Genomic DNA, 13,745 nt, shown 5'->3' on the forward strand with positions numbered 1-13,745 from the left:
CAGCCATTATTAGAGAAATATGTTGAATTAGACATTGAAAAGATAGCAACAGGAATTTCTTATTTTAAAAAAAAATATCTAAGAATAAGCCAATAAGAATGTGTGAGAAACTAGAGTAAATTCATGAAATTTGTCTTAGTTGTGAATTCTGACTAGAACACATATTTTCCTAGATGTGAATTAAAGCTGAAAATAAAGGTCTTCATCTCCACAAAATAGTGCTATATATATATATATATATATATATATATATATATATATATATATATATATATATATATATATTCAGACAGCTGTGATGCTTTATTCTTTTTTTAGATCTGTTGGTGGGACATTAACCTTCAAATTTCCCATGAATCCTGCAACATCGCTGCTGTCAATGTGAAGGGTTTGGATCCATCCACCTGTCTTTGATAAATCCAGAAAAGATGTCGACAATCAACAGAAGATCTTAATAAAGCCACAACAGACGTTCCCACATTTCATTCTTTACACATTTTTGACCCGTTTCTTATTTTTTTAACAATAAGAATATGCCTAAATAGTTTGGGGATCACACTACAACACACTTCGTATGGAATGGAATGTTTTGAAATAAAAAATTTAAAAAAATCGTTTTGCAACTTACCTGTTCAGGAGTTTGGGAGTACTTTGAATTGGTTCAATAGCTTTACCTGAATATGAAAATAAATTTTAGCGGAGCAAAACTATATTAAAATAAAAGGTAGTTGAGTGGAGTAAAAGACTTGCATCAATAATACTGGGCTAATTTTGATTTCTATAGACAGTTGTTTGTATTGGAATCTATAATAAATCAGTCCTGTTACTTTGTAAGTCATCATGATGACAATCCAGCTTTTCTTCAGAGTTGCTGACAGACAGCAGAGATTTTGACACTACCTCCACCAACAACTGCAACAACTACTGTATTTATCTGAAAAAATCTTGACACATTACAGATTAAAAACAAATAAACATGCTATCACATGCCCAATGACAAATTCAACATTTATCTTCAGGTTGAACAAGTAATCCGACAGAGAATTACATCTCATTTTGCCACCCAACAAATACATACAAATAATATGTAATAGACATTCAAGCAACTGATATCACATTTCAAAGAACTTTTAGTGAAAATGGTGAAATATATTTTTAGCTTGTAGTCTCTTCTGTGTGAGTTTCCATGTGGTTCAACAAAGCTTCGTTGTGTTTTAACCTGTACAACACACGACACGAGAATACTGTTTCTCTCCCGTGTGGGTTGTCATATGACTTTTACAAGTTGATGACTCGTTCAAACTTTTGCCCACAGACTTTAGAAAACTATGGCTTTTCACCCGTGTTTATGTTCATATGGTGTCACAAGAATATGGCCTCTCATCTGTGTGCATATTTGTATGCTTTTTTAAAGCGGATAACTGAGAGTACGTTTTTCCACATGTGTTACAGACATAGGGTCTCTCACCTGTGTGAGACCTCATGTGACATTTCAAATGTGAAAGTCTGCAAAATCTTTTTCCACAGGTGTTACAAGGGTACGGCTTTTCACCTGTGTGAGTCCTTGTGTGCGTAATCAAATCTCCACTCTTACGAAAGCTTTGCCCGCAGATCTCACAAGAGTATGGCTTCTCACCGGTGTGGATTCTCATGTGGGCCCTCACATTACTATTCCGACTGAAACACTTCCCGCAGATTTCGCAAGAATATGGCTTCTCACCCGTGTGGCTTCTCATGTGGGTAGTCAAGTTTCCATTTGAACTAAAACTTTTACTGCATGTGTTACAAGAATAAGGCCTTTCGCCTGTGTGAGTTCTCATGTGGGACAACAAAATATCCCGTTCTCTGAAACCTTTCCCACATGTTTCACACACGTAAGGTTTCTCACCTGTGTGGATTCTTCTATGTACACGCATGTGGTAATTATCCCGAAAGGCTTTTCCACAGAATTCACATTGGACAGACTTTTTACGTGGATCAGTATCACGTGGGCTGTCCAACAAGAGAGACATTGGCATGAGGTCTACATCCTTCGTTGATTCTGAGCCCACATGGAAGCTTCCGCTCTGATCTTGACTCCCGACTGCAGGAGGGTTGTGATAAAAAAGATGCTCACTGCTGGACCCTTGTTCAATGTCCATTTCCCTGTAAGCAGAAGTCATCAGGCAAGAGCCAGACTCCTGCTTCACTGGAAGCTGATCCCCATCCCGTCTGGCCCAGAGTTGCCCCTGTTCATCTTTAATCTTCGAAGCGTCTGGCTGCTCCTGGTCTGGATTTAGGCTTCTGTCTTGACTGTTGGGCTGCTGCTCAGAAAGCACATCTTCCTCACACACATTCTGCCGTGAGAGCTCTGGGGAAACCAAGGGACACAAAAAGATAAGAGGGCAATGAAGAGAGACACAAACAGCAGAGAAAAAACAGGCCGACACGTGTGAGAGCACAAGGCCGGTCATTGCGACTGTTCTGCGGGAGGAGGCACAAGCTACAAGAGGGAACCTACAAAGTCAATGACATTCCATTGAGGAGAAGAAGAGGTGTACCAAAGGAGTCATTAGAGGTCTTCAATCCGCTGACACCTACAGCTGTAAAGGCTGGGATTCTTGGTCAACCTAGTCATAGGAGAAAAACTGTGACCTATGAGCATTAAATTGACAAACTGTTGTGTCCTGCATGAGACATATTCATGTGTTAGGTTGTTCAGACTGTCGCAGTTTTACAGACCTGTTCTGCGTAACCTTATCTGAGGATTCCAGCTCATATCTCTTGATGATCTCCTCCTCATATCGGACAATATTTTGTTCAAGCACAATGAAAATTTCTAGCGGTTAGCAGCTCATTGATAACCTCCCTCATGCCGTCGCGTGAGAGGACATGCTCAGTTCCCGATTCTGGCTTACTTTGCTCACCAGAGGAAATCTTGAGTAAAGTATCGGTCTCCTGTTTCAGTGCGAGCCGCTCGCTTTCATGACTGGTGCAGGATCCCTCCAGTTTAATCTCTTTAATCTGTGGACGTCCAGATTCTTCCTCATCCAGAATGGGGAACCTCTCCTGGTGGGAGAGCTGCTGGTCCTCTTTGTAATAACAAGCATGTTGCTGTGCAAGTCCTGGAAGCACAAAGGGACAAAGGAAGAAGGTCAATAATGCATTGTCCATTGTAAAATCTTCAGAGACCCCTAAAACCGATTATGCTGGACTTGTATCATTGTTTGTAAAAAATTAAATTAAATTAAAAATAGGGTGATAGTGTGTGATATGCAATAACAAAACACTCAAAATTTAACTGTACTTTAAAGAAATGTCAAGGGGGTAGCACTGTCAACATAGACTAAAAAAAGGTCCTGGCAGGCAGTGTTTGTCTGTACGAGTCTGCAGGTTCATCGCGTTACCCAGTAACGATAAATTCATCAGACGACGTGAATGTTTAATTTGGTGCCAATTTCATTTTTTGTGAGTCTTGTGACGAGCTGGCTACCTTACTGTTGCAATGTGCAAGTATATAAAACAGATCAAAACGGTCAAAGTGGTGAAAATAGGCCATACAACACGTAAATTGTTTTATGGATGCTTGAAACAAACGAAAGCTAAATTATGAAGCATCCATAACGTGGAGCTCGTTCCCTGTAGTGATTTGTACGTTACAGGCATTGTTCTCAGCTCTCGCTTTGTTGTTTTTAATTGAAAACCCAGAAGTACATTTGCTTAGAGTTTGCAGTATAAAATTGCAGACCTGATCTTTCCAATTGTTTGCGATGACAGTAAATCTCCTCCTGATAACGAGCCACAGCTTGTTCAAACACCGACACTATTTCTTCTGCAGCTGCAGTCAGCCGCTCGCTGACAAACCCTCTTAAATGATGTATCGACGAAATATCTGTTGCTTGAAATCCCGACATATTTAAAGGACCTCTAGCAAAGCAAAGCACCCGAGATCATATCAGACAGTCCACTTCCCTACAGACCACGTGGTTTTGTTTACTGTCGCCTGGTCTTCTTTGAGTCTAGGTTTAGACAAAAGAAAAAGCTTAAAGCGCCCCCTGCTGTATGGGAGTAGTTACAAACACGGCATCGTGGACAATTTGGCGTTAAACACAACATTTCTAACTTTAAACAATTCAAAATGTCTGCAAGGACGTCTTCGGTTTACGCCTTGAGACAGTTAACCTATTTACAGTTGAACTATTGTCCAGTTTGAAGAGGGGATGTCTGCAGAAAACCTGAAATAAAACATGAATCTGGGCTTTAGGCATGTACTGTAATCTTTGGGAAGTAAAGTACGAGAGGTAGTATGATTATTATACAGGTCAAAAGTATGTCATTTGTGATGTTTGTGAAATGGTGGTGATGAACAAATGCCACATGAAGAGACATTACAGAATCCACACAGGTGAAAAGCCATATATGCTTGTCGTACTTGCGGGGGGGAAATTCAGAGCTCATACATTTGTTGGCACACACAAGAACCCACAAAGGTGAGAAGTCTTATCTCTGTACAACCTTTGGGACAAGATTCACATGCAGATCACACTTGAAAAATAATATGAACGCACACAAGAGAAAATCTTTTTCTCTGCCAAACCAGTGGGAAACACTTTATTCAGACATTAAACTTAAAAGCCAAAATAAATGAGAATCATCACAGGTGTGAAACCATATATTCTGTGTGTTAAATGTCTCAAATGCTGTAAGTCTTGGTGGTGCATATGAGAACTAACTCAGTTGTAAATAAATACACAAAATAAGGTTTTAGATTTGAAAACAATGTTTTGCTTCAAGATTAATTATGTGTTCATTGTGCTCTGTACCTTGAGTGACACATCCACAATAAGACACCATATTTACTTCTGAGAATGTTCACTTGACAACACATATAGCAATCGTGATGTGAAGCATCTATCACGTCCAGTCAGCCATACTTAGGTACGTTTATCACTGATAACACACAATGTTGCTACATTCATGCCCTAAATGTAATATTTAGGTGATGTTTTACATATGAATTTGAGACTGCAAGGGCTTATAATTTCATTAAGAAGTCTCAAATACATAATTGCCCATGTATGCTCATCTTGATGGGTCCCCCTGTTAAGATAGAGTTTGGTACCGGCGTTTAAAACTATAATGTCAAGGTTTGTGGTGATCTTTAAAATGGTTGTTCGTACTCCCATCCAGCAGGGGGCGCGATGATCCCTTCATCTGGAAATGAGGATCTGAAAAAAGTGAGGTGAAAGTGCTCTGGCTGCAGCTTTGTTGTAGATAAACAAACCAAGAAACAAACATGTCTTCAGTTCACTATTTGAGAGGCTTCATCAGTGAGCGACTGAATGCAGCTGCTGTGGAGATATTGGGAGCTTTTGAACGGACTATCGTGCAGTATGAGGAGGAGATTGATCGGCAGCGCAAACAGCTTGACACGAACTGGAAACCTGGAACAAAGTCATCGGGGACAGGTAAATAAACCAATATAATGAAGTTCTAACGAAGGTGTGCGTGTGTGAATGAATGACTTAAAGACATACAATGTATGATCTATCAATCAAAGGAATAACCATTTATAGGACATGCAATCCTCAATTTTATAATTTATTTAGTGTTTAAAGAAGTAACAAAACCTAAAAAAACTAAACTGTCAAAATTGACCTTTTTATAATACTGCACCAAGCAAGTAGAATTCGTGCAGATGACAGTAGTTGTCATACCTGTCACATATTGATTTTGCTTTCTTTGTGACAAAGAAAGCAACCACATTTTAAAATTATTTTGGACTCTGTGCGAGTTCATCTTTTTATTAACCTGAAGTTTTATTGGCCCACAGGCATGTTCAGAGTCCAGCCCCGGGGCCACTCACGGCCACAAATCACCCCTGTCATTTACCCAACTCTCTGCTGGCAAACGTTTATCACTGTCTGCTGTTTCCAATGCATTAAATTCTGTCTTTTTTTGTTTGTTTGTTTTTTTAAAAGGAAACTGATTCTTTATCTGACTCATATTGTTATCAATTAAATTGTTTAAAATGAAGTAATCGAGGCGCTATTGATCCTCAGACACTTTCTCATGAACAAATCTGTCCCCCATTCCAAAAAGTGAGGTCATCTCTGCTTTACTGGTTGTTGTTCCGGGCTGTGATTTGTCATCAAACCTCAGTGGAGTTTGTTTGAGCATGAGCCTGTTTATTAGGGCCTAGAAGGGTTGTTTAGTGCTTTAACTAATAAACTGCATTTGCAGGTGAACTGGAATACATTTGTGATTTGTGTCTCACAGCTAAGTGACCTTGTCCTCATGTTCTCTTTGTCCTTAAAGGTTTTCCTCACCAGTGTGTCTGTGAGGAGGAGATGACTCTAACTGATGAAGGATTTCCCAACCAGCAGGTCCAGGTTAGACTTTCCTCCAGCATGAACCAACTGGATGAGCCAGAGGCTTCGCAGATTAAAGAGGAGCAGGAACTCTGCACTGTTCAGGATGTGGGGCAGCTTGGACTCAAACAGGAGCCTGAGACTCTGATGGTGACTCTCACTTATGGGCAAAGTGACAGTGAGGCGGAACCAGAAAGCCACCAGCTGCTCTCCACAGCAACCGAGGGCCAAAATGACCAAGAAAGCAAGCGTGTGGACTCGGGATCCGACAGAACTGCAGAGCGCAACCCGAGCGACACCGACGTGGGTAAAAAGTTGAAGTGTGACATTTGTGGAAAAGCTTTTAAGGATAAGCACCAACTGACGAAACATCAGAAAATCCACACGGGCGAGAAACCGTTTGTGTGCGAGATATGTGGGAATAGATTTATTTGGACCACACACTTGAAGAGTCACATGCAAACTCACGCTGGCGAAAAGCCTTACCCCTGTGACACCTGCGGGAAACGATTTGTCCGGGCGTCAGATCTGAAAAGCCACATGAGAATCCACTCGGGTGAAAAGCCATATGTTTGCAGCACGTGCGGAAAAAGCTTTACTCACACGTCGAACCTGAAGACTCACATGCGAACCCACACGGGTGAAAAACTGTACGCTTGTGAACTGTGCGGGAAGAGTTTCAGCTACATCAAATCACACAAAGTCCACATGAGAACGCACACCGGCGAGCGGCCGTATGTCTGCGCCACCTGCGGGAAAAGCTTCGTACAGGCTTCAGATCTGACAAGTCACATGAGAACACACACGGGTGAGAAGCCATATGTTTGCACGGCCTGTGGAAAAAGTTTTATCCAGATATCCAACTTGAAAAGTCACATGAAAGTTCACACAGGTGAGACGTCAAAATCGGGTCGAACACACCGGGAGAGACTCGCCAGGAACGGCCATATTTCTGAAAACACGGAAGCGAGAACATATGAGACTGTGTAGTCGGTGAACATCCATTTGAGTGGAATTAAGTGTATTTGGGGGAAAAAAACGTAACCGATTCCAAGAACTTTGAGACTTCAACAAACTATCGAATGTAAAATTATTGTCTGTCACTTTTGATGAGTTAAAATCTGTGCTTCTTGTGGGTGTTTGTTTTGGGTTTTCTTTTGTATTTTTCTCTGAATGTGAGAACTTGTGGCATCATTTCTTCCTTTGTTGTTGATCTGGTGTCTGTCCTCTTCAGCTCTGTTCTGATCTTTGCTCTCAGGTGTAGAAGGGTTGTTCCCTATATCAGCGATTAAAGTCACTTCTGTCTCGTGCTTCGTCGAAGGCTGCTGTAGTTTATGCTGTATCTCTTTAAGACAATATGCATTTGTCGGGTTAATTTGTGAGATATATATACACATGTGTATATGTATACGTATACACATGTACGCCTTTGTGTAACGCTCACGCTTGTTGCTGTTTTAACAGATCTCATTTTCAATAAATTTCACCAAACAAGACTGATCCTAAAATTGTACTCTATCAAGAATGCAATGTAAACAAGTCCACCATACACACTATTATTACTCAGATCATTTGCAAAAATTAATTTAGCAAGCAATGAAAACAACGATGTTAAATCATTTTGTAGAATCTTTATTGATAAAATATTGATGAACATATGGTGCATATTTGTTTCAATGCTACATGCAAAGCCCAAAAGAATAAAAGAACATTAAAAGTGTTTACTTGGTTAACCATTTGCTACCTCGACAAAAAATAACATGAAATGCATTGAAATTGTTTTGTCTGTGAATGCTATTTGATCTCTCAACACCCGCATGTAATTTGAGTACAGTACCTGAATCATACCACATGTCAAACGTTTGCCAAGCCATAAGCAAATTCGAAAGTTAAAAATAAACCTGTTGTTTGGCTCCAAGTGTGAACATTGCACTATAGATCCAAACAGTGCAGAATATGATGTAAACAATGGAGTTTACAAGGGAGTGCTAAAGAATTTGCACGGACGACACTGGAATAGTTCTTAAAAAAAAGAAATGTCAAGCAAAAATGACTAGTTTACAGAAATTTAAAAATATTACACAAATGCGGCAGCACAATAAACAGAAATTAATGTTTCCACAAATTGTTTCATTCAGAAAAAAAGATTGACACTAAATAAAATGTTTGGTGTATGAACACAAAAAAAACAAAAAAAACTGTTTTGACTAGCAGTCCACAAACTCAGATGCCCAATCTGTCTTGACATTTTTTTTTTTAAATTAACCTTTGTTTCAAACAAATATCAAACTCTCATAACTTGTCCCATACTTTCCCCAGTATAAAGCTACTCTCCTGTGTGACTTTTCATGTGGTGCAACAAGGATTTCTTTTCAGAAAAACTTCTTGCACATGTCACACAGGAATACGAGTTCTTAGCCACGTGAGCTCTTACCGAGTGGCGTTGCAAGTCCGTTAACAGGGTAAATCTATGGCTGCACATGTTGCAGGAGTACGGCTTCTCCCCGCTGTGCCTTTTCATGTGACTGGATAAACAACTAGCGTCCCGGAAACCTTTTTGACATTTTTCACAGGTATGCCTTCTCTTACCAGCGTGAATCTCCATGTGGTGGATCCAAGTGCGCTTATGTCGAAAACTTCCACCACATTCTTCACAGGAAAACAGTTTCACGTTGCTGTGGACCCTCATATGACTTTTTAAATGTGTTGGATAAACGAACCGTTTTCCGCAGGTTTCACACAAGTACGGCTTTTCACCCGTGTGAGTTCTGAGGTGGACACTGAAATTACCTTGTTGGGTAAAGCTTTTCCCACACGTTTTACAAGAATATGGCTTTTCACCTGTGTGAATTCTGGTGTGGACACTTAAATTACCTTGTTGGTCAAAACGCTTCCCACACGTTTTACAAGAATATGGCTTTTCACTTGTGTGGAATTTGTGGTGTCTTTTAAAATACTCTTTACTGACAAACGTTTTTGCACAAATGTCACATTTTTCAGAACTTTTATAGGTGTGGATTTTGCAGTGGCGTTTCAAAACTACTTTGGTCTGGAAGAGCTTCCCACAAATGCCACATTTAAAATCTAATTTTTCTGTGACTGCATCATACCGAGTCTTTAAGACTGTGGGCATAGCTTTCATATCTGCATTTCTAGATCCTGAGCCTACACCCTCACTTCCTGTCTGCTCTTGGCTTTCATTCACCGAGGAGCTGTGAGAGAGCAGCGTCTCGCTGTTACTTTCCTCACAAGTTTGAGTTGCTATAAAGGAAGGAAGTCCCTGCTTCATGGGAAGACACTCTTCTTCCTTCTCCTCCTTGCAAACGTGTCGCTGTGAGAGCTCTAGACAAACAGAAGAAAATGTATAATGATGTGTCTAAGTTAAGAAAAAAAAAATGGAAATAATGAAATTAATCATTTTACACACCCGCTCTGCAGAGTCTTACTCGTGGTTGCCAGAATATTTCCATTAATCGGCGCTCTTCCTCAAACCGACTGATTGACTTTTCAAAGACTGTGGAGATTTCTTTGACCGCAGCAGTTAATCTTTGACCGATCAACTCTTTGACACAGTTGTAATTGGGCTGTTCATCACTTTGTCCAGCAGGAGTTTCAGAAACTATTTCAGACTCCAGTTTAATGGCAAGCTTCTCTGCGATCTGAGTGGTGCAGAGTTCCTCCTGCTCCACTTTAGCCTGTAGTTGTTCCTGGTTATTGAGCTGCAGCCCAAAGAGGACTTCTTCCTTCTCCTCTTTGCAAATGTATTGCTGTGAGCGTTCTAGCAAAGCAGAAAAAAAAAATGTTAAGTGTTTGTTATTAAGAAAAAAAAGATGTCATTTCTTTCAGAATTATATAAAATTTATACTTTTTCATACCCGCTCTGCAGAGTCTTACTCGTGGTTGCCAGGATATTTCCATTAATCGGCGCTCTTCCTCAAACTGACTGATTGATTTTTCAAAGACTGTGGAGATTTGTTTGATGGCAGCAGTTAATCTCTGACCGATCAACTCTTTGCAATAGAGCTGCTCATCACTGTGTCCAGCAGGAGGAGTTTCCAAAACTATTTCAGACTCCAGTTTAATGGCAAGCTTCTCTGCGATCTGAGTGGTGCAGAGTTCCTCCGGCTCCACTTTAGCCTGCCGAGGCTGCAGTTGCTCCTGGTTATTGAGCTGCGGCCCAAAGAGGACTTCTTCCTTCTCCTCTTCGCAAACGTGTTCCTGTGAGCGTTCTAGCCAAGAAGAAAAAAGAAATGTTATGAAGTGTTTGTTATTAAGAAACAAAAAAGATGCAATTTCTTTCAGAACGATATCAAATTAATACTTTTTCATACCCGCTCTGCAGAGTCTTACTCGTGGTTGCCAGAATATTTCCATTAATCGGCGCTCTTCCTCAAACTGACTGATTGATTTTTCAAAGACTGTGGATATTTGTTTGGTGGCAGCAGTTAATTTCTGACCGATCAACGCTTTGCAATAGAGCTGCTCATCACTGTGTCCAGCAGGAGTTTCAAAATTAATGTCAGACTCCAGTTTAATGGAAAGCTTCTCTGCATCCTCACTGGTACAGTGCTCCTCTTGCTCCATTTTAACCTGCCGCAGCTCCAGTTCCTCCTGGATGAAATTAGATTTTAGATCCTGGTTATTGAGCTGCTGCTCGAAGAGAGTCTCTTCCTTGCAGACACGGTGCTGTGGGAACACTGAAAGGGACAAAGACACATACAAAAAGGGTTCACTTTTAGTCATTAGCAAGTACATATGTAAAATACAAACAAAGGAATAGGGGGGGGGGGGGGGTCAAAAACCTTTTTGGTTACAATATTTAAGGCACAATAGACCACAATGATGTAAAACAATTGTATTAAACCACTTCAAAGTTAGAGTTTAATCAAAGGTTTTCCATGAGAAGAAAATGTATGTAAGCATTCATGTTACTATGTCCCAGTTCATGGACTATTAACAACATGGCCTCCAGTCTTGGTGCCTTATTGGTGTTTCGGATTAACTCGTCTCCCTCTTAACCCAGACGGGGGCGGTCCAGCGGACACGCGCGGCGCGCCTTGCGGAGGAGAGCATGGGATGGCCTGAGCTGGTGTCCGCTTTACGCCAGTCGCTCAATAGTTAATCCGAAACGCCTCAAAACCACAGTACATCTGTACGAACCTGAATTATGCGTCTGTATTGGACGTGTCCAGCTGTTGTCCAGCAGTCTGCGGCGACGGTGAATATCGTCATCACACTTATCAATAGTTTGCTGAAATACGTTGACGATTTCCACAACAGCTGCACTCAGTCGCTCGTTTATCGAGTCTTTCAAATCCCGAACGGAAAACATTTTGTCGACCAAAACAGGTAGAATAAATCCAGCGCACTGCTGACGCGATCACGGAGAAAACGGTGAAGTTCTGTGGCGTCTTCGGCTGTTCGTTTGCAAAACTTGTACTTCCAGAGTGGAAGAGAACTCGCCCGGTCCTCTCATTCCCCACATGGAGAAAAACACGCGCTACACTACGGATGGTTTACACACATGCGCAGTCGCTTCAACAAAGTCACCCGGATCCAGTGTTGCAAGTGAGGGATGATAGCTTCCAGCCCTTAAACCAGGGCCGCCCCTGGCCAAGTGGGGGCCCTAAGCAGTATTTTATTTTGGGGCCCCCCTTCCAATAACATAATAATAATAATAATAATAATCATCATCATCATCATAATAATAAATTACAATTACTAACGAATCAAATGAACAGCCTCTATCAACAGTGGAACAATAACTTTACAGATCCACACGTCTGAAAAAAACTTTGTGGCATAAACAGTTTATGCCACAAAGTTTTTTCTTTTTTATTTCAACAACATCCCCACCTTCAAGTGAAGCACGAGCCTCTGACTGTTTGGACTTTTTCTTTCTTTTGCTAGCTCCCGAATCGTATTGACGTCTGGAAGCCATCTCTCTCTCTCTCTCTCGCCCTCTCTCTCTCTCTCTCTCGCTCTCTCTCTCTCTCCCCCTCTCTCCCTCTCTGTCTCTCTCCCTCTCTCTCCCTCTCTCCTCTCTACCTGTAAACAACTGCCTGCCGGCCCTTCTGACCGCTGATTGGTCAGATGGTGACGCTTCGCGCTTTCAATCATTGCGTCTCTCTCTCTCTCTCTCTCTCTCTCTCTCTCTCTCTCTCTCTCTCTCTCTCTCTCTCTCTCTCTCTCTCTCTCTCTCTCTCTCTCTCTCTCCTGCCTCGGGCTGATTTGGTGGCGGTGCTCTACGCGCCTCTCGGCAAAATGCACGCGCATCCTTTGCGCATTTGCAGAGAATGATGATACTTTATTGATCCCGAGGGAAATTCAATTCACTGGTGCAAAATGGGGCCCCCCATGGATCGCGGGGCCCTACGCACAGCGCGTGTTCTGCGTGTAGGGAGGGGCGGGCCTGCCTTAAACCATAGATGTTCTAAAGGTATATTATGTTTATGTAGTTTGAACTACCACTAATTACAGCAATGGACGTCTGCAACGGAGGGATACGTCCATATTTACATCGAGCACCTCCAGGTCACTTCCGCAGGAGACTATTTATTCTTCTCATTTTAAAGACTTACACTGCCACCCAGTGTCTGTTGAAGTGACACGTGTTTCATGAAAGTTCCCTTTCACCAGTTTGAGGTTTTGCGTGTTGCCTCAATTGAGATTGAACATTTCTCCCACGTGTTAGACAAAAATAAGGCATCTCACCGTCAGTAAGGATAAATAAAAGAATTCAAGGAGAGCAGTACTACTCAGATACTTGCTTTCTCAGTTCTGAGGGGCCGGTCTTCAAGGAATGTATTTTTGATGAGTGCTACAGCAGAATAAAAAGAACTGGATTCAGGTCAGGATGAGTATGTGACGTCTGCGCATGCTTTGGCTCAGTTAAGAACATGAAGAATTGGTTTTGATGTATACGAATGAAGGCCTTCAGACTGAAAATGTCAAAGAATGGAGCCATCTCCATTTCCTCTGATGGAGTGGGTGAAAGAAACCGAGCTATTCTGCATTATCTGTCCCTTTCACACGTCAAGGAGTTAAGTTATAATAGAAATACATCTCAAGTTAACAGAATTCAACCTTCAATAATATCATAAATCTGAAAACACATCTGATTAAGAGAAGCAAAGACAGCAGAACATAAAGAAAGTCTAAAGAAACACCAAATAAGAAGAAAGCAAAAGAGACAGAACTGTTTATTTCAAAGGATATTTTTGATAGTTTCAGTCGGGTCAGAACAAGAAAACATTCTCAACTTCAACGTCATAAAACTGCACGTTGCATAAGAACCAGTGGGGACGTGATGAGCACAATCATCTCACTTTTAGAATAACTACATTGTCCTAAAATCACTTTAGAAAAAGGTCAGTTGCTTCCCTTCCACTCTAA

This window comes from Blennius ocellaris (assembly GCF_963422515.1).
Source record: "Blennius ocellaris genome assembly, chromosome: 10".
Classification (NCBI taxonomy): Eukaryota; Metazoa; Chordata; class Actinopteri; order Blenniiformes; family Blenniidae; genus Blennius; species Blennius ocellaris.